The sequence below is a fragment of the Pantherophis guttatus genome, chromosome 17 (assembly GCF_059756535.1).
Source record: "Pantherophis guttatus breed Tessera chromosome 17, ASM5975653v1, whole genome shotgun sequence".
Lineage (NCBI taxonomy): Eukaryota > Metazoa > Chordata > Lepidosauria > Squamata > Colubridae > Pantherophis > Pantherophis guttatus.
In genome coordinates, this window is record NC_142079.1 from 15,017,901 (window position 1) to 15,045,071 (window position 27,171).

Sequence of the window (27,171 nt, forward strand, 5' to 3'; positions counted from 1 at the left end):
TGGGTGCTACAGGTGCTTTGAATCTCTGTGAGGTCAATGTTCTGTGGAGACCCCACAATTTGCCTTTTGAGGGCATGAAAAGTGGGTTTTGCTTCTAGGGAGTCTCTGCCTGGTGATGCCCCCACAAGCAACCATGAAGACCAGAGTAACGAGGGATGCACACCCAGGACTGACTGGGGGGGAGGGGGAAGACTGGGCATGTCTGCCCTGAGGTGGCGCAGTGGTTAGAGTGCAGTACTGCAGCTACTTCGGCTGACTGCTAGTTCAGCAGATCAGCGGATCAAATCTCACCGGCTCAAGGTTGACTCAGACTTCCATCCTTCCAAGGTGGGTAAAATGAGGACCCAGATTGTTGGGGGCAATGTGCTATTTAGTATACTGTCAATTGTTGTAAGCCGCCCAGAGTCCCCGGAGAGTGGGCGGCATAGAAATATGACTAATAAAAATAAATAATAAATAATAAATGTTTAAGAGTGTGGACTTCAAAAAATCTTAATGTTAAAACCACTATAACTTGTAAGAGGGGATCCAGAGGGAGCTGTGGTGGCACAGTGGTTAGAATGCAGTGCTGCAGGTTAATTCTGGCCACTGCCAGCAGTTCAATTCTCACCAATTCAAGGTTGACTCTGCCTTCCATCCTTTCGAGGTCAATAAAACGAGGACCCAGATTGTTGGGGGCAAGAGGCTGACAATGTAAACCACTTAGAGAGGGCTGTAAAGCACTGTGAAGTGGTATATAAATCTAAGGGCTTTTCCTTCCTTCCTTCCTTCCTTCCTTCCTTCCTTCCTTCCTTCCTTCCTTCCTTCCTTCCTTCCTTCCTTCCTTCCTTCCTCTGTCCCCTGCTAGGACTTCAATCCTGATCAGCTCAAGGTTGACTCAGCCTTCCATCCTTCCGAGATGGGTAAAATGAGGACCCAGATTGTTGGGGGCAGGTGGCTGACTCTGTAAACAGCTTAGAGAGGGCTGTAAAGCACTGTGAAGCGATATATAAGTCCAAGGGCTATTGCTACTTTCCCCCTCTGGTGGTAGAGGGCTCAAAATAACCTAGCTGGAGAACATCTGCAGTGGGGTGGATCTTTTTTCTTTGGCATTCAAAGCTCTTATTTAGACAACAGGAGAATTGATGGTACGTTTAAGCCTCGGATTTCTATCCTGCGCACAAATAGCACAACACCACTCTCCCTCTCTCCCTCCCTCCCCCCCTCTCTCTCTCTCACACACACACAAGCACACAGACACACAGAGCCCATCACCTCCCTCCACAGGGAAGGGGGCCTTGGCAAGAGAGGGAAAGAGCCTGCCAATTAGAGGAGAAAGTGTTGTTAATAGCAAACAATGGGAGGCAGCCAATTTGGCCAGAAATGTGCAAGATTTTGCTGGGTTTGTTGTATTTAAAAATATAGCAGCAGGTTGAAGTCAGCATAAAAGGGAGGAATGGGATGAAAGGCTGCTCAGCCCTAACGGCATCTTCCTGGGGATCCCTCCTTACCAGGGAGTTGGTGGGTTGTGGGGGAGGGGGAAATGCCTGAGCCTAGCAGTTTGCGCCCCTTTCCTGGGTGGCCTTTGGATCCAATTAGTTAAAAGAGCAGCCCCTGTTCCTCCCGGCTGGCTCCGTTTGAAGCATCTCAGGGCATGACATCATGTCTGCTGCGGATTCTTCATTGGCCAGACCCATCAATAATCTGCCTGAGCCACTTCCCTTCTTCACAAATACTCCCTGCCTCTTTGGTGGGGGCTGCAAGCTGACATTCCACAAAGGCTGGTGGGACCTCTCTGGAATTTGGACTGGGCAGGAGTGTTTCTCACCTACAACCCACAACTTGCACCTACAGAAATACAGCACTAGAATAAAATGAATGAGCTGGAAGGGACCTTGGAGGTCTTCTAGTCCAGCCCCCTGCTCAAGCAGGAGAACCTATACCATTTCAGACAAGCGACTGTCTAGTCTCTTCTTGAAAAACCTCCACTGATGGAGCACCCATGATTTCTGGTGGCAAGCTGTTCCACTGGTTAATTGTCCTCCCTGTTAGGAAGTTTCTCCTTAATTCCAGGTTGCTTCTCTCTTTGGTTAGTTTCCAACCGTTGATTCTTGTCCTGGCTTCCAGTGCTTTGGAGAATAATTTGACCCCTTCTTCTTTGTAGCAGCCCCTCAAATAAACCAGTGGTGAAATCCTCTGTGGGTTGACACCAGTTTGCTCCCTGCACATGCACGCTGTGCACCAAATGCATCCTGTGCATACACATGCACAGTGTGTGCCAAATGCACAGTGCGCGCACACGCATGTGCAGTGAGCACCAAAGATATGCTGTGCACACATGCCCAGTATGCATCAAACGTGTGCTTCACACGGAAAAAGGAGCCATTTGAAGGTAAGTAGAACAGCAACGGGGGGGGAACAGCTGTGCTGCACGATTTAGAGGAAATCCTGCTTTCTAACGAATATAAATCGGCGGCACAGCTGATCATCGGAAATACCAGTTCAGACAAACCGGTAGCTTTTTTTTTACTACCGGTTCTCCCAAACCGGTGCGAACCCATAGCATTTCACCCCTGAAATAAACTAACATGAACATCCCCTGCAAACAAGCTTTGATAGCAGGGAACCAATCATAAATGTGTCTCCCATTATATACAACCAATCTGTCTCCAAATAAGGTAGCTGAAACTGGCAGGAACATGGAACCGGGCACCTGTCCTGGTTGAGATCTACTGACCATTATGATCTTTCTTTAGGATGTTCAGGAGAGGAGAAGAGATCCAAGGTTCCTTCCCTGGGGAGCTCCGACTGGCAGTGGGTTAGGTCCAAGCAGATTCCCAAATTTACAATGCAGGTCCAGATGCTTCATCAGGCCAGGGCTCTGTGCCCAGAAGAGACTGCCCAGATGTCCTTCCAAGGTTTGGAGAATAGGTCTGTAGCCAAGCAGCCGAAGCTCCCTCTTGGCACTGTTAGCACTAAAGTGTCAGATAAGGGACATTTCCAGATCCAGCCAGATCTGCAGAAAGAGTGCAGAGAACACCAACCAAGATGATGAGGGGACTTGAGGCTAAAACATACAATGAACAGTTGCAGGAACTGGGCCTGGCTAGTCTAGTGAAGAGAAGGACCAGGGGAGACAAGATAGCAGCCTTCCAATATTTGAGGGGCTGCCACAGAGAGGAGGAAGGGGGTCAAGCTGTTTTCCAAAGCACCTGAAGGTCAAACAAGGAATAAGGGATGGAAACTGACCAAGGAGAGATTCAACCTAGAAATGAGGAGGAACTTTCTGATAGTGAGAACAATCAACCCATGGAACTGAAGTTGCCTTCAGAAGTTGTGGGAGCTTCATCACTGGAGGCTTTCAAGAAGAGACTGGACTGCCCTCTGTCGGAAATGGTTTAGAGTCTCCTGCTTGGGTGGGGGGTTGGAATAGATGACCTACAAGATCCCTTCCAACTCTGTTGATCTGTATCTGCTACAGAAGGAGCCAGTCAGACAATTTGTGTTTCCCTTTAAACCATATTTTTTGGATTCACAAAATAAGCAAGAAATCAATCAGGCATCTAGAATTTACATAGCGTATGGTCATTAAAAAAAACAACAACCAAGATCTAGGCTTAGGAAGCTAGACAAAACTAGATGCCAATTATATAACTCATACCAATTAACTCTGCTGTGGTACCCAGCCTTGGCATCTTCTCCCGCTACTGAAGGGCCCACCTGCACTTCCTGTGGCACAAATACGTCTCTTTTTAAGGTCATGGCTTCATGATTGGGAAGTGGTCAAAAAAGCTCAAGATGGCGCCACAAGTGCCCAATGGAAAGACTGCCATTTTATTGGATGTGTGCCTAAAGCTGAGGCCAAAACAAGGTGGGGCTTCCATCACTCCACCATCTTTTTGGACCACTCTCATATAGACAAAAGAGTTTACAGATTAACAGAGTTGGAAGGAACCTTGTAGGTCATCTAGTCCAACCCCCCATCCAAGCAGACCCTACACCATTTCTGACAGATGGCAGTCCAGTCTCTTCTTGAAAGCTTCCAGTGATGAAGCTTCCACAACTTCTGAAGGCAACTTCTGTTCCATCGGTTGATTGTTCTCACTGTCAGAAAATTCCTCTTTATTTCCAGGTTGAATCTCTCCTTGTTCAGTTTCCATCCATTATTCCTTGTCTGGCCTTTGGGTGCTTTGGAAAATAGCTTGACCCCCCCCCCTCCTCTCTGGGGCAGCCCCTGAGATATTGGAAGGCTGCTCTCATGTCCCCTCTAGTCCTTCTCTTCACTAGACTAGCCATTAGGAGAAAGGGAAGTACTAAGTCATAATTTCCATAATTCCCTAAGTACTAAGGCACACATCCCCTTTAGAAGCCAATGATTGGTTGACTTACCAGAGTGTTATGGGATATATTCACCCACAGTGCAACATCTGAAGAGAAACGTGTGTTGCAACACACATAACACACATTTGAGAGCCAGTGTGATGCAGTGTGATGAGCACTGGGCTACAAACTGGGGGACGGCGAGTTCTAGTCCCACCTTAGGTATGAAAGTCAGGTAGGTGCCAATCACCCCCTCTCAGCTCAATCTACCTCACCTTTTCCCCTTGTTGTGGGGAAAATAGAGGGAGGAAGGACTGTTAGATATCTTCGCTGCCTTGAATTTCCTCTAAAGCAATAAAGGGAAGATAAAAATCAAATTAATAATAAAAATGAAAATATGCAATAGGCTTCAACTGCACAATGATAGTAAGCTAATTGCATAGTGTTTTTCCTCACTCCTTCCGTGTCTGCCTTAAAGGACATGCAAAAGGAAACATTTCAGCAATTCAGAATAGAATGAATGAGCTGGAAGGGACCTTGGAGGTCTTCTAGTCCAGCCCCCTGCTCAATCAGGAGAACCTGTACCATTTTAGATAAGTGACTGTCTAGACCCGTGATGACGAACCTATGGCACGCATGCCACAGGTGGCATGCTGAGCCATATCTGTGGGCAGACGAGCCAACTGATTTTCAGGCCTTCCAGGCCCACCGGAAGTCAGGAAACGGGCTGTTTCTGGCCTCCAGAGGGCCTCCAAGGGGGTGGGGAAGGCCTTTTCGCCCTCCCCAGGCTCCTAGAAAGCCTCTGGAGCCTGGGGAGGGCAAAAAAACGGGCCTACCAAGCCCACTATGCCATCACATGCCAAAAGCAGGGGGAGCTCAGGGGGCCGCGCGCGCATGCACGGGTGGCAGGGCGCATTGAATTATGGGTGTGGGCATGCACATGCACGACCCCCCCAGCCTCCCCCTGCTTTTGGCACACAACGGCAAAAAGGTTAGCCATCACTGGTCTAGACTCTTCTTAAAAACCTCCAGTGATGGAGCGCCCACGATTTCTGGTGGCAAGCTGTTCCACTGGTTAATTGTCCTCACTATTAGGAAGTTTCTTCTTAATTCCAGGTTGCTTCTCTCACTGGTTAGTTTCCAACCATTGTTTCTTGTCCTGCCCTCTGGTGCTTTGGAGAATAATTTGACCCCCCTCTTCTTTGTGGCAGCCTCTCAAATATTGGAATGCTGCTATCATTCTTCTTTTCTTTAGACTAGCCAAACCCAAATCTTGCAGCCGTTCTTCATGTGTTTTAGTCTCCAGGCCTTTGATCATCTTATCTCTGCACTTTTTCCCAAGTCTCAACATCTTTTTTTGTAGTTTGTGAACAAAACTGTGACAGGAACATTTAAAACTGGGTCAGTGCAAACATTCAGGAGTCGTTTCCCCTAAAGACCCCCTGCCATTTTCTCCTGCTCTCCCACAAAACGAAGCTACCATCAGCTCAACGGTCAAAGCCTCTTCCTCAGCGAATCCCGGACAGCTGGACGAAAATCTCCAAGCCCACTTTCAGAATGAGAGATCTCGCCTCCAGCTCTCAATGTTCCCCCTTGGAATTGGATCCATGGGGAGCCCCCTCCCCCCCCCCAGCACCCCAGCACCGTTCCTCTTCAGAAGGAGCCACATCTGCCGAAGGATGAAAGCACACGATTAACCTACTAAGGGCCCCATTTCTCCAGCTTAAATTCCAGCTAAAGAACTAATAAGAAGGTTTGATTCTATTAATTTGGACTAGGATAGAAGCCATCGCTTCTGGTTCCCTCCCGCAGGTGTTAATTGCTTTAGCACTGCTAAAATTACTCCGTTATCACCAATTACCACTATTGTGGATGGTGTCAAGTGTTTATTTTGTATACATTTAAGTAATAATTGGATTGTCGCAGGTTGTACCTTTTCCATTCCATTGCATTTTTATTCCAATGTTTACCTCTTTCTCCCTTCTCACACCCATCTGTATTTGTAGCTGCCAAAAGCAGATGAAGTAGAACGCATTGTGGAACTTTTGGCTGTAATGTGCTTGTTTTATGAGTTACATAATGCATAAATAATATTACTGAAGGCTTCTTTTGTCTTCGTGTTACCATAAAACTCTGCTGATTTGGCTGCAGCCATCCAGGCTGCCAACCGCGCTGGCAATTTATTCTGAATGCTCCTTCATTCAGGGCCTGTGATTTGGTCATTTTTCATCAAGGGTGGATTCATTACTTCCCATGCTATTTTTTTTTTTATTTTTTTCAGGGTAAGGGGCAGTGGTGAAATCCAATTTTTTTTACTACCGGTTCTGTGGGTGTGGCTTGGTGGGCGTGGCAGGGGAAGGATACTGCAAAATCCCCATTCCCTCCCCACTCCTGAGGGAAGGATAGTGCAAAATCCCCATTCCCTCCCCACTCCTGAGGGAAGGACACTGCAAAATCTCCATTCCCACCCCACTTCACGGGAAGAATACTGCAAAATCTCCATTCCCACCCCACTCCAGGGGAAGAATACTGCAAAATCCCTATTCCCTCCCTACTCCACGGGAAGGATACTGCGAAATCTCAATTCCCTCCTCACTCCTGTGGAAGGATACTGCCAAATCTCCATTCCCACCCCACTTCACGGGAAGGATACTGCAAAATCTCCATTCTACCCCACTCCAGGGGAAGGATACTGCAAAATCCCCATTCCCTCCCCACTCCTGAGGGAAGGATATTGCAAAATCCCCATTCCCTCCTCACTTTACGGGAAGGATACTGCAAAATCTCCATTCTACCCCACTCCAGGGGAAGGATACTGCAAAATCTCCATTACCTCACCACTCCTGGGGGAAGGATACTGCAAAATCCCCATTCCCACCCCACTCTGCCGGTCTATTTGCTGGTACTCCAAACTACTCAATATTTCCGCTACCGATTCTCCGAACTGCTCAAAATGTCCGTTCTCCAGAACCTGTCAGAACCTGCTGGATTTCACCCCTGGTAAGGAGACGTCATTTCCAAAACTGGAGCAGCCCTCAAATGTAGCCATGGAGTCGTTTCAAATTAAGGGGCAAAATTCAACATGAAATGGAGCCCACTGCCCCACTCTGTTCTCCTACACACTTTTGCACCTGCCTTTTCAAAATGTTTTCCCTCGCAAAAGCAATGCTTGGATCTTTTCAGAGGGTCGTAAGCACAAGAGAGGGAGTGTCCATTTGGGGACGAAATTTCATTTGAAAGGATGAAGAAGTTCAACCACAAAGTCGGGAGTGACTGACAAGAATTCGATATGATTGATGGTGGCCAGGGAAGTCACCCCCTCCTTGAAGAATTAAATATTTTGAGAAATATTTAAAAAGGCAGAATATTATATTTCCCTAAAGGAGAAATGGGTTTTTAAAGACAGAAAGCCGCTCCCAACTGCCAGCAGGTATTTGGTGCCCATTAAGAAAGACTGAGCCAGCCTATCTACAAGACAAAAGACCTTTAGCCTCAGGGTGATGGGATTAGCCCTCGCTTAAAATCCAAACCAAAACAAAGCCATTAAGACACAATAGGAATTTCCCAACACCCTTTCACAACACAAGCCTCTTCATTTACATCATCACCCTCCAAGCTTCAACCAAACCTGGGAGCTCAGACAAACATGACCCCACATGGCCCCATGGGAGTTTGACCACAACCAATAGAATACATGTTCTCGCACAGGAACAGGAAGCTCAAGTTCAAAGTCCAAAAGAAGGTATAAAAAAAACCCCACTCTCAAATCCATGTGCTCAGCTGCACCAGAACCATGGGCTAGGTTGTTCCTTTCATCATTAAACCCTCTTTCCAATCAGCCTCCATGTTTCCAGTGTCTTTCTCCTGGCTTGGAACTGAACCAGATGGATATTTCTTCCAACAGTGGGTCACACATACCCAGATTACTGCCATGGACCCACCCCAGGACCCCTCTCCAGACACGAGTTCAGAGGAGGAGGCTGTTGTGGTTCGCCAGCAGCCTGCGGAGTCAGACAGTGAGGAGGCTGAGGAAGAACATGGGCCAGTCCTGGAGGCTGGGGAAGGCCCGGATAAGGGCTCTGCGTCAGAGGCAGAGATGGGGCCAGGGCCATCGGGGAGTTATGTGCTGCCTCCGGAGCCTCCAGAGGCAGACAGCAGAGAGGCAGAGGAACAGGAGGAGCCTGTTCCTAGTGCATGCATGCGCAGAGCTGCCAGAAGGCAAGAGCAACTGAAGCAAAAAGGATGACTCGGGAGTAAGGCCAAGAGATAATTGGCCCCTCCCATAAGGCTTAAAAGACCAGCAACGGCTCTTGGGCTCTTTGTCAGAAAACAACGTTGATAGATTTGTTTCTTGTCTTGCTGCATTTATTTCTTGTCGGCATCTTCTGCTTCTGAACTTTTGCCAAGAAAAGCCTTTGACAAGTTGCCTAATTAGACCAAGGTTGGTGATAAACTGAAGAATTTGTGTTATGAAGAATTTGTTTTAATTTAGTTTGGACTACGCTGAGAATGTGTTAATTCTCAGCTGTTCTAATAAAGTCTGTTTGTTTAGAACTGATTGCGTCTGATAATACCTACTTGGGCCTGGGTCACAATAGAGGCTGAGTTTGAGTCGGCAGAGGAAAGCAGGGAGCCAAGTGTCGGTCAGACTAGCTTGGAGAGTGCTAGCCTGACGGAACAGCCTCTGCTGGGCTCAATGGGACCAGTGCCAGGCTGAGACTGAGCAGGTGAGGCGCAGGTGCAGCAGGCTCGCCAGGTGACGATCAGGAGCAGCTGCCGCCCATGAGCAATGACAAAGAGGGGGAGTCCACACCTTCTCCTGATCGAAGGACACGTAGAACAGAGAGGAGACAGGCACAACGCTGGTCAGCTAGGCTACCCACGAGGAGGCAACCTCACCTCTCATGAACAGCTGCAGCCATGTTGGCGCAGTGGTTAGAATGCAGTATTACAGGCAAACTCTGCCCACTGCCAGAAGTTTGATTCTCACTGGCTCAAGGTTGACTCAGCCTTCTGTCCATCCAAGGTTGGTAAAATGAGGAACCAGACTGTTGGGGGTGATAGGCTAACTCTGTAAACCGTTTAGAGAGGGCTGTAAAGTACTGTGAAGCAGTATATAAATCTAGTGCTATTGCCCTTCCTTCCTTCCTTCCTTCCTTCCTTCCTTCCTTCCTTCCTTCCTTCCTTCCTTCCTTCCTTCCTTCCTTCTTTCTCTCTGCCCACTGCCAACAGTTCGATTCTGACCGGCTCAAGGTTGACTCAGCCTTCCATCCTTCCAAGGTCAGTAAAATGAGGACCCAGATTGTTGAGGGCAAGAGGCTGACTCTGTAAACCGCTTAGTAAAGCACTGTGAAGCAGTATATAAGTATATAAGGGCTATTGCTATTAGTCCCACCCCAGGACTTGAGTGTTGCTGGAACAACGTGTCCAGTTTCATGCCATTTGTGCTTGTGCCGCATATATCCTGACCTGATTCTTGTCCTGTCTTCTGGTGCTTTGGAGAATAATTTGACCCCTTCTTCTTTGTGGCAGCCCCTCGAATAAACCAGTGGTGAAATCCTCTGTGGGTTGCCATCAGTTTGTGGCAGACATGTCTGAATCATGGACTGCTTTCCTGGACTTCGTGTGTGTCCGTTGGACTTGGTTACCCAGAGACTCTTGCCATGCTGAGCTCGGAATCCGGACCTTTGCAACGGGGGAGCCTTCCGAGGACCTGTTTGGAGGGTTTGAATAAACACCTGTAGAATTCCTGCTGTATGTGCATGTGGGAGAGGGGAGAGGGGCAGCACAGTTTCCGGGAATGGAAATATCTCTACATTTAATTCAAAAAGAAGGAGAGAGAAAAACACCACACACACACACTTCTATATCAGCTATTTAGCTACAAAAGCCAGTTACAATAGAGCTGGTGAATGACACTCCCCCCCCAAAAAATTGTGTGATATTCAATGTGTCTGTAATGAAGGCCTTGGAAAAGATATTCAGATGGCACGATGTGTCTATCGCTACAACGATCAGCATTGTGTAGGCAATTGTGTGACACACTAGGGAAGCGAAAGTTGGGCTTTTATTATTTTAAAAGCAACGTTTCTAAAAAGAGAGAAAAGAATAATGCTTTTTTTTAAAAAAATGTAGGTGTTCAAATGCCCACATAATCTATTAGCAAGGAATGATGCCCACCTATTGTTGTGGCCTGCCAGCGGCCAGCAGAGCTGGCAGCAGATTCAGACAGTGAGGAGGCCGGGGAGGAACATGGGCCAGTCCTGGAGTCGGGGGAAGACTCTGATGAGGGCTCTGCGTCAGAGGCAGAGAGGGAGCCAGGGCCATATACCAGTTATCAGCTGCCTTCGGAGTCAGACATCAATGAGGCAGATGAACAGCTGGAGCCTGTTCCCAGTGTGAGCATGCGCAGAGTTGCCAGATGAAGAGAACAGCTAAAGAACAAGGGTCGACTCGGGAGTAAGGCCACAGGTGGACGATGAATGGTCCCTCCCAGAGGGAATAAAAGAGGAGCAAAAGGGGAGTGGAGTTGCAGGAGACAATTCGTTCACTTAATTGGTTCTCCGAGACTCCTTGCCAAGTTTTGAAGATATGGGCCTGGCAGTTCTCCAAGCCAGATAAGGTCTGTGACTGTAAATTCTCCCTTGAAAGACTTTGCTGGATGGGAATGAGTGGAATTCATAGTACTGAGTTGAGGTGGCACAGTGGTTAGGGTGCAGTACTGCAGCTACTTCAGCTGACAGCTAGTTCAGCAGATCAGCGGATCAAATCTCACCGGCTCAAGGTTGACTCAGCCTTCCATCCTTCCGAGGTGGATAAAATGAGGACCCAGATTGTCGGGGGCAATATGCTATTTAGTATACTGTCTTTGGTGTAAGCCACCCAGAGTCCTCAGAAAGTGGGCGGCATGGAAATATGACTAATAAAATAAATAAAATAAATAAATAACTTAATAAAAAGGGGATTTTGTCAAGAGAAGGAGTCTGCTTCATGCTCTTGGGAAGCCTAGGTCAGAACAACTATCATAGAATCATAGGGCTGAACTGCTAGTTCAACCTCCTGTCCAAGGCAGGAGTCCTTATACCATGCCAGACAAATGAATGTCTAATCTTTTCTTGAAAGCCACCTGCGATGGAGCGCCCACAAGTCCAGAAGGTAAGTTCTTCCATTGATTAATTGTTCTGTCGGGAAATTCTTCCTTATATCCAGGGTGAATCTCCCACCGATGAGCTTCCACCCATTGCTTCTTGTCCTGCCCTCAGGGGCTTTGGAGCATAAATCAATGCCCTCTTCCCAATGGCAGACCTTCAGGTCTCCCACAGGTCTTCTCTTCATTAGGCTACCCATACCTAGTTCCTCAACTGTTCATCATACAGTTTAGCCTCCAGCCCACTCATCATCTTTGTTGCTCATCTCTGCACTCTTGCTAGGACCTCAGGACCTTTTCTGTATCAGGGTGACCAGAACTGGATGCAGTACTCCAAATGTGACATCCCATTGACGTGTGGCTATCTAATCAAGGAGAAAATCAACCTGGAATTAAGGAGAAACTTCCTAACAGTGAGGACAATTAACCAGTGGAACAGAAGATGCCTCCAGAAGTTGTGGTTGCTTCATCACTGGAGGTTTTTAAGAGAAGACTGGACAGCCACTTGTCTGAAATGGTATAGGGTCTCCCGTTGAGGAGTTGGACTAGAAGACCTCCAAGGTCCCTTCCAGGTCTATTCTGATTATGTCAAGGGGGAAACTATTTGGATTCTCAAGCTGGATGTTGACAGATTGATTGATTGATTGATTGATTGATTGAGATCCCATCTAAGGAAGTATTTTCTACCATGTTCCATATTTTGGATTTACAACACTGTATGTATTCTGGGAATTTTCAGCCCAACTCCTCCAACTAGAGTTGACCCATCCAAGGGGTCTTCTGAGAATAACCAATAAAGGGAATAACTCATTATTATGCGGTGGGAGGAGCCAGAATTTTTTTTTTTCAATCAGGGCTCCAGCAGTGGGTTTCAGAAATGCTTACCACTGGTTGATCTCTCGAGCGCATCTTCCATGCATGTGCCCAGCCTTCCACACATGCTTTGCTCGTGCGCTTGCCTTCCATGCATGCACCCAGCTAAATAGGACAGGTGGTGGGCCCTCCTGCACTCGCCGCTACCGGTTTACCCGAACCAGTACGAACCGGCGGAATACCTCTTCTGCATAGCTCCCACATTTTGGAACACGTTCCCTCCAGAACTTGCCTGGGGCTCTGGTCATCTCCCTGCAGAAGAAAGAAGGGGATTTGGAAGGAATGGGGCAGCTTCAGGCCTTGACTGAATGCCATTTGGAACTGGATGTTAATTTATCAATTGATTTATTAGCATTGTTTTTTAATTATTGTAATTTGTATACGTTGACCAGCTGATATTGCAGTGGCTGTAATTGTTTCCTTTTATGGTAAGCTGTCATGCATGCATACTTGATAAATAAATGAATCCATCCTGAAGTGGTGTAGGGTTTCCTGCCTGGGCAGGAGGTTGGACTAGAAGACCTCCAAGGTCCCTTCCAACTCTGTTATTCTGTTCTATTCCATCCATTTCCCAGGAACGCCTTGTTCTTGGGCTCCTGAGGACATCTTCTGATTTGCTCATGCTGGTATTTCTCACTTACCTGATTACTGAAAGTGGCAACCGTTTTCCCACTTCTGGATACAATTGGTTCCATGCCACATTTTTCCAACACTCTGGGGCTTCCCTGACAGCTCAAATCTGCAAAATACAAAACAGGCCCCAATGAAATGTGCCTGGCTCTCTCCAACTGACTGACCTTTGGCCAAACTCACATGAGGAGCAATTGTCCAAATCCCGAATCTTTATCATATGACCATAGGAATGCTACAGTGGTCGTAAGTGTGAAAAATAGCAATAGCCCTTAGACTTACATACCGCTTCACAGTGCTTTCCAGCACTCCCTATGTGGTTTACAGAGTCAGCCTGTTGCCCCCAACAATCTGGGTCCTCATTTTACCCACCTCGGAAGGATGGAAGGCTGAGTCAACCTTGAGCAGGTCAGGATCAACCTAAGTAGGGCAGGCCTGACACTTAACCCACATAGAAATGGGGCTGCTGCAAATGCTACCTGCCTGTTGTGACACCTTCTTCTGTGAACATTACTAATATGTGGGAAGCCAAGAAATCTGAAAAATAAATGGGATCTTGTCCTCCAGGACCCAGTTCAAGGAGACGGCCATCTGCAAAGAGATCAAAAAAATTCAAAATTGTGTCTGGGAACATGCAGGGAAAATCCTGTCTCTTGTTACAGGCTAACAGGGGTGGAGATTTCATCTTTCAGCTTGGCCACCATCTTTATTGTTTGACCTCACCCACCTAGATGAAATTTGCAAGAAAAATGCTCTTTCCTGCACCACAATTCTCTATGCGGATGGATCCATTTGTGATACAATTTAACCTTTAAAATATGGGAACAGGCAGACACTCCTAAGGGACCGAGTGGGTCCTGGGAATTGCTCCAGAAATCTTAGTTGCGTCCAGAGGTGGGATTCACTTACCTTCCCTACCAGTTCGCAAATGTCACCTTCCACGCATGTTCGGCCTTCCGTGCATACTCTTTGCTCCTGCGCACGTCTTACGGACATGCACATGGCCTCCAAACTGTGGCTAAATAGGACATCATTACATCCAGGCGGGTGGGCGGGGCCTACCGTAGTCACCGCTACCGGTTCGTTCAAACCAGACAGAACTGGCTGAATCCCACCACTAGTTGCATCCTCATTTCAAAACAGCCGAACGAAAATTGCTGACTACATTAGGAGCATAAGAAAGTTGTTTCTGTGGGCTTCCCTCTGTCCTGGCTGCCATTCTGCTTCTAACATCGCATCCTGACATTTGCAACAGGGGAGGGGAGGATTTGAAATGTGGGTGATTAAGGATGTGGGGGGGATGAAGCCCGGTGGGCCCTAACAGTGAGTCGCACCAATCCAACACAAGGTCAGCCAAAAAAAAATGAGGAGATGGAGAAGGAGGGACACAGAGTCCGCTTCCTAAACAATCCGAGAACTTCTAATTGGACATTGATTGATAACAGGGGTGGCCAGGGAAAAAAAGAGGGAACTTAACTGCATCTTTTTCCTGCCAAGTTGACAGATTCTGCCGTGCTACATCTGTAACCACTTTGTTCTTTAGTAAAGTCTACTCTTGGAAAAAAATAATGAGCCAGGAGTCTTTCTTTGCTAATTAATTTAAGTAGGATGGACGGCACTCTCTTTCTTTCTTTCTTTCTTTCTTTCTTCTCATCTTTTCTCTTTCTATTTATTATTATTTATTTATTCAATTTATATGCCGCCTTTCTCCAGAGACTCAGGGCGGCTTACAATGCATTAAAAAAAAAACCCATTATAAAAACATTTAAACATTAAAACATTAAAACCCATTGACACCATTCATGGCTGGATCTCACAAGATCAACGGCCCCAAGTCTGCCAGAAAAGCCAGGTCTTCACCACTTTTCTAAAGGCCAATAGGGTGGGAGCGGTCCGGACCTCAGGAGGTAACTGGTTCCAGAGATCTGGGGCAGACACAGAGAAGGCCCTCCCCCCGCGTCAGCTAAACACAGCTGTTGTTTAGCTGATGGGACCCAGAGGAGACCAACTCTGTGGGATCTTACCAGTCGCTGGGAGCTTTGTGGTAGAAGGTGGTCTCGAAGATAAATATGTTTAAATATAATACTGTGTTTCCCCCAAAATAAGACCAGGTCTTATATTAATTTTTGCTCCAAAAGACACATTAGGGCTTATTTTCTGGTTAGGTCTTATTTTGGGGGAAATATGATTCTAAATGCACCCATCTGGCTGACAATCTTAACTGGGGCTTTTTTGGGGGGTAGGGCTTATATTACGAGCATCCTGAAAAATCATGCTAGGACTTGTTTTCCAGGGTTGGGTCTTATTTTCGGGGAAAATATATATATGTATGTATGTATGTATGTATATGTATATGTATATGTATATATATGTCTCTAGCTTGAGCAGGGGGTTGGACTGGATGACCTCCAAAGTCCCTTCCAACTCGGTTTTTTTGTTCCTGTTAGTGTTCCATGTCGAAATGCTCATGTCAACTCTACTGGATGATTTTAAGATTAATTTAATGAGTTCCAGACATTTTCTGGCATCTCCCCTCCAACGCTCCACACCCCAGAGAAAGGATCCACTGTTGTGCAGGCTTGAAAGAAAGTCAGATATTTTGCAGGATTGTTGCCACAGTGGTGCCATACAAACAGAGTCTCCCCGGATTCCCTCCTGAGCTTCTTTTCCTCCTTTTGTTTACAACCATTACTTCTCTTCAACAGCCAAGATTTTAAAAAAAAATAAAAAAAACAAGCATTTTTACTGGCAAATTTGTACAGGGAGCCGGGGAGATTCGGTGTACTGATTTGTTGTGCTGCCTCATTTTTATTTCTGCGCTTGAATTTTTTTTTTTCCTCCTACCGGTGCTTCATCTTTTAGAAATTGATTATCTTGTCTGGCTGATTCCCACTGAGAAACCCGGGGCTGCCTCTTTCTTCCATCCGCACGTTTTTTCTCACCATGCGTCCCAGCACGAAGCCATGATTTATGCAAGGGGTGAAACGCAGGCTTTTTGCTGCGGCAAACTTGCCGACTTCATTGTGCCAGGGAGAATCAATCACTTTGAATTTCGAGCCAGAACACAATTCGGAGTCTCGTTCCCCGCAGCCCGGCCCTCCCAAGCCCCAGCTGGCATCCACCCAGCCAGATGCAGCGGGAGATGCCAGGAAGGTGCGCTGGGCAAGAGTGGCATGAATGGAAACCACTACAGCGTTGATCCCCTGCCCTCCTCAATCAGCAGCAGGCTGGCAATGTTGGAAGAAATGTCCATCTGGGTTCAGTTCCAAGTGGGGAGAAAAACACTGGAAACATGGTGACTGTTTTTAATGGTGGACAGGATCACAGGGTTTGAGATCCTGGGCAAAAAAAAAAGGCACATGGAGTGGAGAGAGAAAGAGAGATTTCTACCCTCTGTTGGGGATTTGAATTTGAGCTTGTATTCTGATTGGTTGTCAGACTCCCATGGGTCCATGCAGATAGATAGATAGATAGATAGATAGATAGATAGATAGATAGATAGATAGATAGATAGATAGATAGATAGATAGATAGACAGACAGACAGACAGACAGACAGACAGACAGACAGACAGACAGACAGACAGACAGACAGATAATTTTATTTCTATACTGCCCCTCTCCCGAAGGACTCGGGGCGGTGCACAGCCAAGTAAAAAAAACAATACAAATCCCAATTAAATTTAAAAATTATTAAAATTATTACATTTACGGCCAAGATTTGTTAAAAACCCCAAAATTTAAAACTCCGAGTTTAAAACTCCTTTACAAAGATAGCCCTGCCTGTCGGAAGAGCAGGGTCTTGAGGGCATAGCGAAAAACTCGGAGGTCAGAGATTGTGGGTATTTCCGGGGGCAGTTCATTCCACAGGGCTGGGGCTCCCACAGAGAAGGCCCTCCCCCTGGGTGTCGCCAGCCGACATAGTTTGGCCGATGGCACCCTGAGGAGTCCCTCTCTGTGGGAGCGAACTGGTCGGTGGGAGGCTATCGGTGTCAGAAGGCGGTCTCGTAAGTCACCTCCTCAGTCACCTATTGCTTTGCCCAACAGTCTGGAAATTAATTCTGCAGTGATGTTAAACCAGAATGAGCCTTTGCAAAAAAAAAAAAAAAGAGTTCCAGGGTCACCCAGAGATCAAGAAGGAGCCAATTGCTTGTATCTCTGGCACGCTCGACTCTACTGGCTTTAATATGAGCCGAAAAATAGAGTGAGAAAATGATACAAGTAAATTGCATACGTGTGTGTGCATTGTGTGAACTTCCAACAGTTCATTTAGTGAACAGCACTGAAAAAAAAGTGACTTCTGATCATTGTTCACACTTATGACCATTGCACATGGTCACATATTCGAATGGTGTGGGAGTAGGAAAGAGTAGGATTTCTAGAAAAAAAATTGCAAACTACAGGGACCATTTGCACCACTCAGGTGACCCTGATGACACAGATAAAACTCCAATTGGCCTCAACGACCCTCTAAATCAGTGTTTCTCAACCTTGGAAGCTTGAAGATGGGTGGACTTCAACTCCCAGAATCCCCCAGCCAGCGCTGCTGGCTGGGGGATTCTGGGAGTTGAAGTCCACCCATCTTCAAGCTTCCAAGGTTGAGAAACACTGCTCTAAAAGGATGCAAATGACCAGCTTTGTCTGCAAGGAATATCAATCCTTCCAGTTCCCACTATCCAGTCAGAGCTGAAGAAGCTTCTTGGATGAGAAGCGAATCGTCTTCAAAGAAAAAACAAGAAAATCTAGTTGCCTCCTGGAAAAGCCCCTTTGGGACAACCATGTCCTGGTTGACAGACATGGTCACATGATTTGCATTCAGATACTTGGCAACTGGTTCATATTTTTTTTATTATTATTATTAATTTTATTAAATATACCATTTTAAAACATTAGACTTGGTGCGACTTGTCTGGTACATACTTTTCTAGCACTTTTTCTTTCGTGTATATTACAATATAATATCATGCATATTCCATATATACATTTTGTACATTCAATCACACTTCAGTTACATATATATTCCCTTCGTACCTATTCAAATCCAATTTATTCCTATCCAATATTTCTTAATTTTATTTTATGGTTCATATTTATGACGGTTGCAGTGTCCCAGGGTCCTGTGACTATCTTTTGTGAACTTCGGACAAGCAAAGTCAGTGGCGAAGCCAGATTCGCTTAACAACTGTGTTACTCACTTAATAACAACAGTGAGTCCCTTAACAACTGTGGCAAGAAAAGTCAAAAAATGGGGGAAAACTCACAAAACAAATGTCTCACCAACATAAATTCGGGGCTGAAGTGTAAGCCGAGGACCACCTGTATACATTTCTTGCGATTGCAACAGTGGTGGGTTCTACCCGGTTCTTCCCGGTTCGGCTGAGCCGGTAGCGGTGATGATATGACATCACCGAACCGGTTCTCTTTGTTCGGGAGCTGGGCCCTCCCGCCCCCTCCGCCCCGCCCCTGCGTTATTCTTACCTTTTATTTGGCCCCACCCCCAATCTATTGCTGCCTCCCGAGTCCCAGCTGATCGGCTAGAAGGAAAAAAACTGTTTAAATTCTTGCCGCAGGGCTTCAAAGGGCCGCCCTACAGCTGATCAGTGTTAAAAGGCAGTGTGGTGGTAGACCAGTGCCTCCAAAGACAAATGAGTAGACCGGTACAGCTCTGCAAGCAGTTAAAAGCCTGGTAGACCAGGACCTCTGCTAAATCCTAAAGAATTGTCACATGACCATCAAGCCACGCCCACAAAATAAGCCACACCCACAGAACCGGTAGTAAAAAAATTTAGAACCCCTGGATTGCAATATTTCAAACGACACACAATGACTAGGGCTTAATGTGTATTTAGCTAATGTTACATTTTGGCACCAATACATGAAGCCACCAGTTGAAATCTCAGCCCTGCAAATTCACAGTGCAATTAGTGAGAAAAGCATTTGCCAGAATGCCTGTATTTCTAAGCCTGACATCCAAATTGCTTGGTAAGGGCAAATTGTTTGCAAAAAAAATCCCCTGTATTAATTACCCCAAGCACTGTGTTTCCCATTATTGGAATAAATGTCCACTTGGGTTCAGTTCCAAGTGGGAAGAAAGCAAGGGTGAAATCCAGCAGGTTCTGACAGGTTCTGGAGAACCGGTAGCGGAAATTTTGAGTAGTTCGGAGAACCGGCAAATACCACCTCTGGCTGACCCCAGAGTGGGGAGGGAATGGGGATTTTGCAGTATCCTCCCCCTGGAGTGGGGAGGGAATGGGGATTTTGCAGTATCCTCCCCCTGGAGGGGGGTGGGAATGGAGATTTTGCAGTATCCTTCCCCTGCCACTCCCACCAAGCCACGCCCACCAAGCCATACCATGCCCACCAAGCCACGCCCACAGAACTGGTAGTAAAAAAAATTGGATTTCACCACTGGAAAAAAAACACTGGAAACTTGGAGACTGCTTGGAAAGAGGGTTTAATGGTGGACAGGACCACATGGGGTTTTTGGGTCCTGGGCAAAAAAGAGCACATGAAGTAGAGAAAGGGATATATTTATACACTCTCTGGGGCCCTGCCTTAGAGTTTCCTATTCCTGTACAAGAAATCCCATTGGCTGTTAGACTCTCAGGGGACTCTCAGCTAACTTTGTAGGCTGTCTGTGTCCCAGGCCTGGTTGAATCTTGCTGGGTGATGATGTAATGAAGGGGCTTTGGGCAATTCCTATTATGGCTTAATGGCTTTGTCTTTTGTGTTGTAGATAAGCTGGCCCAGCCTTTTGGCTTGCAAATAACCAAAGTATCTGCTGGGGCAGGGAGCTGGGCCTGAGTTTCTGTCTTAAGATTTCTAATTCTCTTTTAGGGGAAATATTCTACCTTTCAAATATTTCCTAGAATATTTCATTTTCCTAGGAGAGGGGTGGGTGCTAACTTCCTACACCATAAATATTATTGAAGTACTGACATATTTGAGAAATTAGGATTGTGTGAAACTAGTCTCCCTCCCCCTCTCTCCCCCTCCTTCCCTCCCTTTTTCCTTCCTTCCTTCCTTGCCTCCCTCCCTCTTCCTCCCTCCCTTTTTCCTTTCTTCCTTTCCTCCCTCCCTCCCTCTTTCTCTCTCTCTCTTCCCCTCCCTCCCTCCCTTTTTCCTCCCTCCCTTCCTTTTCTCCCTCCCTCTCTCTCCCTCCCTCCCTCCATTTTTCCTTCCTTCCTTCCTTTCCTCCCTCCCTCCCTCTCTCTCTCTCCCTCCCTCCTTTTTTCCTTCCTTTCCTCCCTCCCTCCCTCCTCTCTCCCTTTCCCTCTTTCCCTCTGTCTCTGTCTCTCTGCATCTCTGTCTCTCTATCTGTCTTTGTCTCACACACAGACAGGGAGAGAGGGAAAGAGGGAGAGAGAAAGAGAGAGAGAGAAACCGAGAGAGAGAGGTACAAAGGGGGAGAGAGGGAGAGAGAGCGCTCATCACCCTCAGGGACTATCAGCCCTAATCAGATTTCAAAGTCACCTGTTTGCTGCAGTTTATGGCTCAGATTGAAGCCAGAGCCTGCCTACCCCTTTACGGAGAATATTCTATTTGTTCTCTAAAGCCATTGTTGCATGTTATGGCTTAATTGCTGCTTTCTTTAAACTATCCCTGGAATAGTTAATGTGACCTGCTTGGTGTTACCTTGAAAGGAGACTAACAAATGTATCAGCATGTTCCACTTAATCAGACACAAAAACACCCTCATTTTTGAAGCAACAATCCCGTCTATGAATATTCATACTCTGCAGCTGGTACAAACAGACCCACACCCTTCACCTTTCCTCCAGACTAGCCTGATTAAATGGAAGCCCCTATCTGGAGCACCCAGGGTATTCCTTCGAAATGGCAAAGCCTCAAAAAATGTAGTTTCTAAGGACTCTGTAGTATTGTCCAAAGTAGAAATTTCTGGGTGGGGTGGAAAGGATTTTATTTGACCAGAAACTGAAAGTTCATCAGATGTGATTCCCCAAAAATGTGTGTTTCTCTCTCTCTCTCTCCTCATATACACATCCTTACTTCCAGGGGTGGGCTTCAAAAATTTTAGCAAGGGGTTTCCTGCCCGGTTGCTGGGTGGGCACGGCCATGGTGGGCGTGGCCTAGTCGGCCTCCTGCACCACGGTGGGGGGAAGCGGTTTTGCCTTCCCCAGGTTCCAGAGGTTTTTCTCGAGCCTCCGGGAGGACAAAAACGGCCTCCCCAGGCTCCGGAGGCCCTCTGGAGGCCAGAAACAGGCCCATTTCCATCCTTCCTGAACTTCCAGTAGGCCCATTTTTCACCCTCCCTGAGCCTCCGCATGCAGCCTGCACTTACCTGCATCCAAAACGGGCCGTGTGGAGACTCCTGGGAGGGGAGGGGCGTGGTGGGCAGGGCCATCCAGGAGTGGGATTGGGGGGTTCTCTGAACTGCACAGAATTTTAGCTAGAGGTTCTCCCGAACCCTGAAAACCCCCATCAGCCCACCCCTGCTCATTTCCCAACATGAACATGCAGATTCAGAATGGAACAACTCACCATGGCCAATTCGCCACAGCCAACTTGCTGTGGGACAATCCAACGATTCAATTTAATTATTTAAAATAATATTTTAATTTTTGTTATTTACATTTTCTTTTCGCCCTCCTTTTGCATCCTTTAATGATTCTGTTCCACCTTTTCTCCAATATTAGTGTAACTCTTGTCCTGCGGCGAGTTGACCATGGTGAGTTGTGTCCTGCAACAAGTTGGCCACAGTGAGATGGCCGTAGTGAGTTGGCCCCGGCAAGTTGTCCTGAAGAATACTAGATCTAAAGAAATCCAACTGCGGTGACTCCCCCAGATGCTTCCCCAGATATCTCTCCAGATGTCAGCTTGGAGGAGGATGAACCGGTTCCACGCACATCTGGAGGGGAGTTGGTCGATGGCTCTGAGCAGCCGTCTGAGGGGGATTTGGCTGAAGCCAGGGCCGGATTTTCCTATAGGCTAACTAGGCTTCAGCCTAGGGCCTCAAGATCAAGAGGGGGCCTCAAGATCAAGAGGGGCCTACATTCAAATTGTTAACAAAATTAAAATTACACTTTCACTATAGGTGAAAGGGCCTCATAAGTGGAATAGCCTAGGGCCTCTTTTCATCTAAATCCGGCCCTGGCTGAAGCACAGCTGCAGCAGGAGAGCCCTGAGGCTTCAGGTAGGTAAAGCACGCAGCTGCAGCTGATCAGCGATGAGGAAGAGGAACTGCCTTCTGCACCTGATCCAATAACCCGTAGGGCAGAAAAAAGGCAGGAATGTTCTGCCCCAGCTCTGGATTTCCGAGGATATAGACACACACCAACGGTCCTTATCAAATTTATTAAATAGCAAGAATAAACCAAAGTCCAGCAAAGGTTGGCAACCAGCCCAGAAAACAAAATACGATAAGACTCCCCAAAATGCTCTGATGATAATTACAAGTTGTTTCCAGCAAGAAACTTACTAACCGCATGTGATTTAAATAGGCTAAGGGAGTGGCCAATTATCCTCAAATCTTACTCTCGAGGAGACCTCCTCCTCCTGAGTAACCACTCCTGCCTTTTGGCAGCCCTGCGTGCTCGAGTATTGAGAAGAGGCTCCTCCACTTCGCTCTCTCCACTTGAAGGACCCTCTGGAGGTTCTGAAGGCCCTGGCTGAGTCTGTGCCTCTGGCACCACATCCTCTTCAGCCTCCTCACTGTCCGACGTGAGCACCGGCTGCGCAGGCTGCTGGCACGACACCACACCAGCCTCCTTGTCGTCGGGATCAGCCACGATCCACGCAGGCTGCTTGCGGGCCACAACAAGGCGCAGCGAAGGTCAGCCAGGTTACTGGTGAGGAGGCAACCTCATCCTTCTTGATGGAATGCACCAGAAGCTGTCTATTTAGCACAGCAAATAGATGGAGACAACGCTGGGAACAATGTGTTCATTTCCTAGTTGTGTTTTTCCTGTTGTTGCTTTGGATTGACACTGTGCCTTGACCTGGATCGTGCCTGGTGAACTCTGGACTTTTCTTGCCCTCTTGTATTGTGGATTTAATTTTGCCTGGTGGATTTATTTTGTTTGGGAAACTTTCAAGTGCCTTGTGGACTCAGTGGCCATTGCTTTGTGGACTAGCATTGGTCTGCTTGTGGCTGGACTTAATTGGGACAGTTCTGGGGAATTGCTGGGGAATATTAATAAACCCTCTAAACCAGGGGTGTCAAACTCAGGGGCATCACGTGACGTATCGGGACCTTTTCCCCCTTTGCTAAACCGGGAGGGGACACATCTGGCCCGTTGGCTGTGAGTTTATGGTTATGTGTGTGTGTATGTGAGTGAGTTTGAGTGGGACAGACACCAAGTTGACACCAATTAGGAAAATATATGTGAATGTATTTCATTCCAAATACTTTCTGTTGCAATATTTTCAGGATCAGACTCAATAAGATTAGTAAGAATTAAAGGTTTAAATATATTTCCTTTTATTTACAATAGGCATTCTATATTCACTGAATATTCACAGATAGAAGCAAGGAAAAGGGTGCATGTAGCTCCTTATATATACAATGGGTGGAGCTATATGTGGGAGTGGTGAATTATGAATACATTAACAAGTGAAGAATAAGTTAACCCCTGATACCCCGTTCATATACTATTTACACATTAGAGAATAAGGCATTTACATCTGACAAATCCCCCTCTAAATGCCGATTCGTTATGCAACACCAATTACATTCGGATTCAGGACAATACAAAACATACAACTTAGAAGTTAAATATTTATGTTGCTTAGAAGGTAAAGGCTTTGTCAATATGTCAGCTAATTGTTCTGAAGTATCACAATGCACTGCTTTGATAAATCCATCCTGAGATAATTGTCTCACATGTTTAAATTTTATATCTATGTGTCTGGACCTTTGTCCAATAGCATCAGATCTAGATATTTCAATGGCTGCTTTATTGTCTTCATGCATAACAAAAGGCAAAGCAGGTTTTTTCCAAACATCTGAAATTAAATCATTAAACCATACAAGGTTATTTGCAGCTTTGGATAAACAAACATATTCCGCTTCTGTCGTTGAAGTAGCCACTAGTTCCTGTTTACCAGTGTACCAGTAAACTGGACAGTCATTTAAGAGAAATATATAACCAGATGTACTTTTTCTACATGAGGTGTCTCCAGCCCAGTCCGCATCTGCATAACACGTAAGCTTTGGTTCTTTATTGTCATTAGGTTCTAACATTAAACAAAAGTCTAGTGTACTTTTCAGATATCTTAAAATTCTTTTAACAGCTTCCCAGTGATACATTGTCGGTTTGCTGACATGTCTGGATAATAAATTGAGTGGTAAGGCGATATCTGGCCTTGTCCAATTAGATATATAAAGAAGTGAACCTATGATTGATCTATAAAATGTGTTATCCTTGAATTCGGGGGAAGATTCATCAGTATTTCTTAGAAAATCAGTTTGCATAGGAGTATCACAAGGTTTGGCATTGTTTAAATTGCATTTATTTAAAAGTTCTATGATCTTATCTCTCTGAGTAAGTTTGAATCCCCTTCTAGTCTTATTAATTTGAACACCAAGATATTTGTTTACTTTGCCTAGGGATTTTAACGAGAAATGTTCATTTAGCTTAGTTACAAAAGTTTCTCTTCTCTCTTTATGTTTTCCTATGTATAAAATGTCATCCACATAAATCAATACAAATTCAATGTAATCATCACCCTTTTTGACAAAGAAACAGTTATCAGCAGTGGTGGCGTTGAAGTCCATGGTTTTAAGTACTTTTACTAAACAATCATACCATCGTTTACCAGATTGTTTTAACCCGTATAAACTCTTGTTTAACAACCAAATCTCATTTTTGTTTGTGTATTGACTGTGAGGTGCTCTTACGTATATTTCCTTATCTAGTTTTGCGTGTAGATACGCAGTCTGTATGTCATATTGAAATACATCAAGATTGAGTGCTGATGCTACCACTAGAGCTGTTTTGACACTCTCTGTTCTTACTGTGGGGGAATACGTGTCAGTATAGTCCTCCGGATATTTCTGTACATAACCTTGTGCAACTAGTCTAGCTTTGTATAGAGTATTGCCTCCCTCTAAGTTCTTAATTTTATATATCTACCTGGTACCAATAATTGTTTTATCTTTAGGTGCAATTGCAGGTGTAAATACATTTAATCCTTGTAAACTTTCCATCTCCTTTTTCATCGCTAATTCCCATTTTTCTTTTTCTTCACGAGGGAGTTTTAACACTTCCTCATATGTATTAGGTGTTGTTGGCTCACCATCCATGTGCATTATATAATCCTTGTATTTATTTGGCATTTGATTTCTGGTGTTTCTAATAGTTTTTTTAGGTTTACTATCGTTATCATGCAAATATCTTGCTTCCTTTTTTGTTAGTGTGTCTGTCTTTATTTTGTGTTGGCTATTTGTCCAAGTTTTGTTTTTGTTTTTATATTTGTTGATATTTTGCTTTTCTATGGTCCCTTTCTCATGAGATTTTGTATCTTTGTATTTATTTGGAAATATTTCATTAAGATGTAATTTAGACCAGTTGGCCTGTTCATGGAACACAGCTGTTCTGGAGACTATAAATTTGTTATTATTATCAATGAATCTGTACCCTTTAGTGCCAGTCTCATATCCCATAAATCTGAGTCTCCTGGATACGTTTTCTCCCTTTCTTCTTAATTGCTTAGGTATGTGTACGTCTGCAGTGACTCCGAATATGTGCATGTGTGCTAATTTTGGTTTCCTATTATACATCACTTCATATGGTGTCTTATTTACAATGCTGGACCAGGTTCTATTTTGTGTGTAATTTGAATAATGTAAGGCTTCTGACCAGAATTGTTTGCTTAAGCCAGCATCTTCCAATGTGCATCTAATCATGGTTTGTAATGTTGAATTCTTCCTCTCTACAATCCCGTTCTGGAACGCAGAAAATGGACTAGATGTGTAATGTAACATTCCTTTGTCTTTTAACCATTGGGAGAATTCTTTAGACATGAATTCACATCCCCTATCTGTCATGATTTGTTTTATTTTGATATTGTGTTGTGTTTCTATGCGTTTGTAAAATTCTTTAAATTTTTGAAAGGTTTCATCTTTGTGTTTTAATGTATAAACAAATCCATAACGGCTATAATCGTCTACTATTGTCAAGAAGTAACGTTTTCTATAAGTGATTGATGGAGTTAATGGACCAACTAAGTCCATGTGTACTAAATCAAAAATTTTGTTAGTTGATCTAGTAGATTTTCTTGGCCTGGGACTAGTTTTTAGTTTTGTAGATTTACATACTGAGCATTCCAAATAGTTTTCACAATTTTTTATTTTAACACCTTCTGCGTGTTCAGTCATTTTTTGTACTACAGGAAAACTGGCATGTCCTAACTTCCTATGTAAGATGTGAGCACACTCATCATGAATTGGCTTACCTATTTTTGGTTTTTTTTCATTGTGTGCATCTATGTGATCATGAGATATTTTACATTCATCATTATCACTGTTGCTAATATTTTCATCATCTACTTCAATACAATCTCCCATATTTGAATCAATGTTATGCAACCATTTTTCCTTTGTTATCAGATAAGGTAGGCCTCCTTTAATCATCACAGTGCCTATATTTATTTTATTCTTCTCCAAAGTCGCTTTTCCTTTTGAAAAAACAATGTTAATGTCAGAATCTCTACTTAGTTTTATGGCACTTAGTATGTTATGAGGTATTTCAGGTATTAGCAATACCCCCTCTATTTTTCCTAGACCAGGCAGGGTTACATTCCCTCTACCTAATACTTGAACCTTTTCTTGGTTAGCTACCTTTATTATAAATTTATCTTCTGTAAATGAAGACAATATATTTTTGTTATTAGTGGTGTGATTAGTTGCTCCAGAATCAATAAGCCAATTATTGTTCTCATTTTGCTGTATGTTAGTGTTGTCTTGTTTATTTAACCCATTCAGTGAACCAGATTTTCTATCCTTTGAATTATCTCTGCCCCCTCTATTCTCTTTGTAATTTGGTGGGCTTCTATATCTATGTCTATCTATGGAAGACTGTCTATAATTGTATTTGTTTCTATATTCTGATCTATGTCTTTCCTTTGAAATTTTGGGGCAATCTCTTCTATTGTGTTCCCTGGATCCACAATTGTGACATTTAAATGTTTCATTATATTTTTCTTGGAAAGCTACTTTCCTATATGATTTGCGTTCTGTGTGATTGTTAGAACGATTTCTTC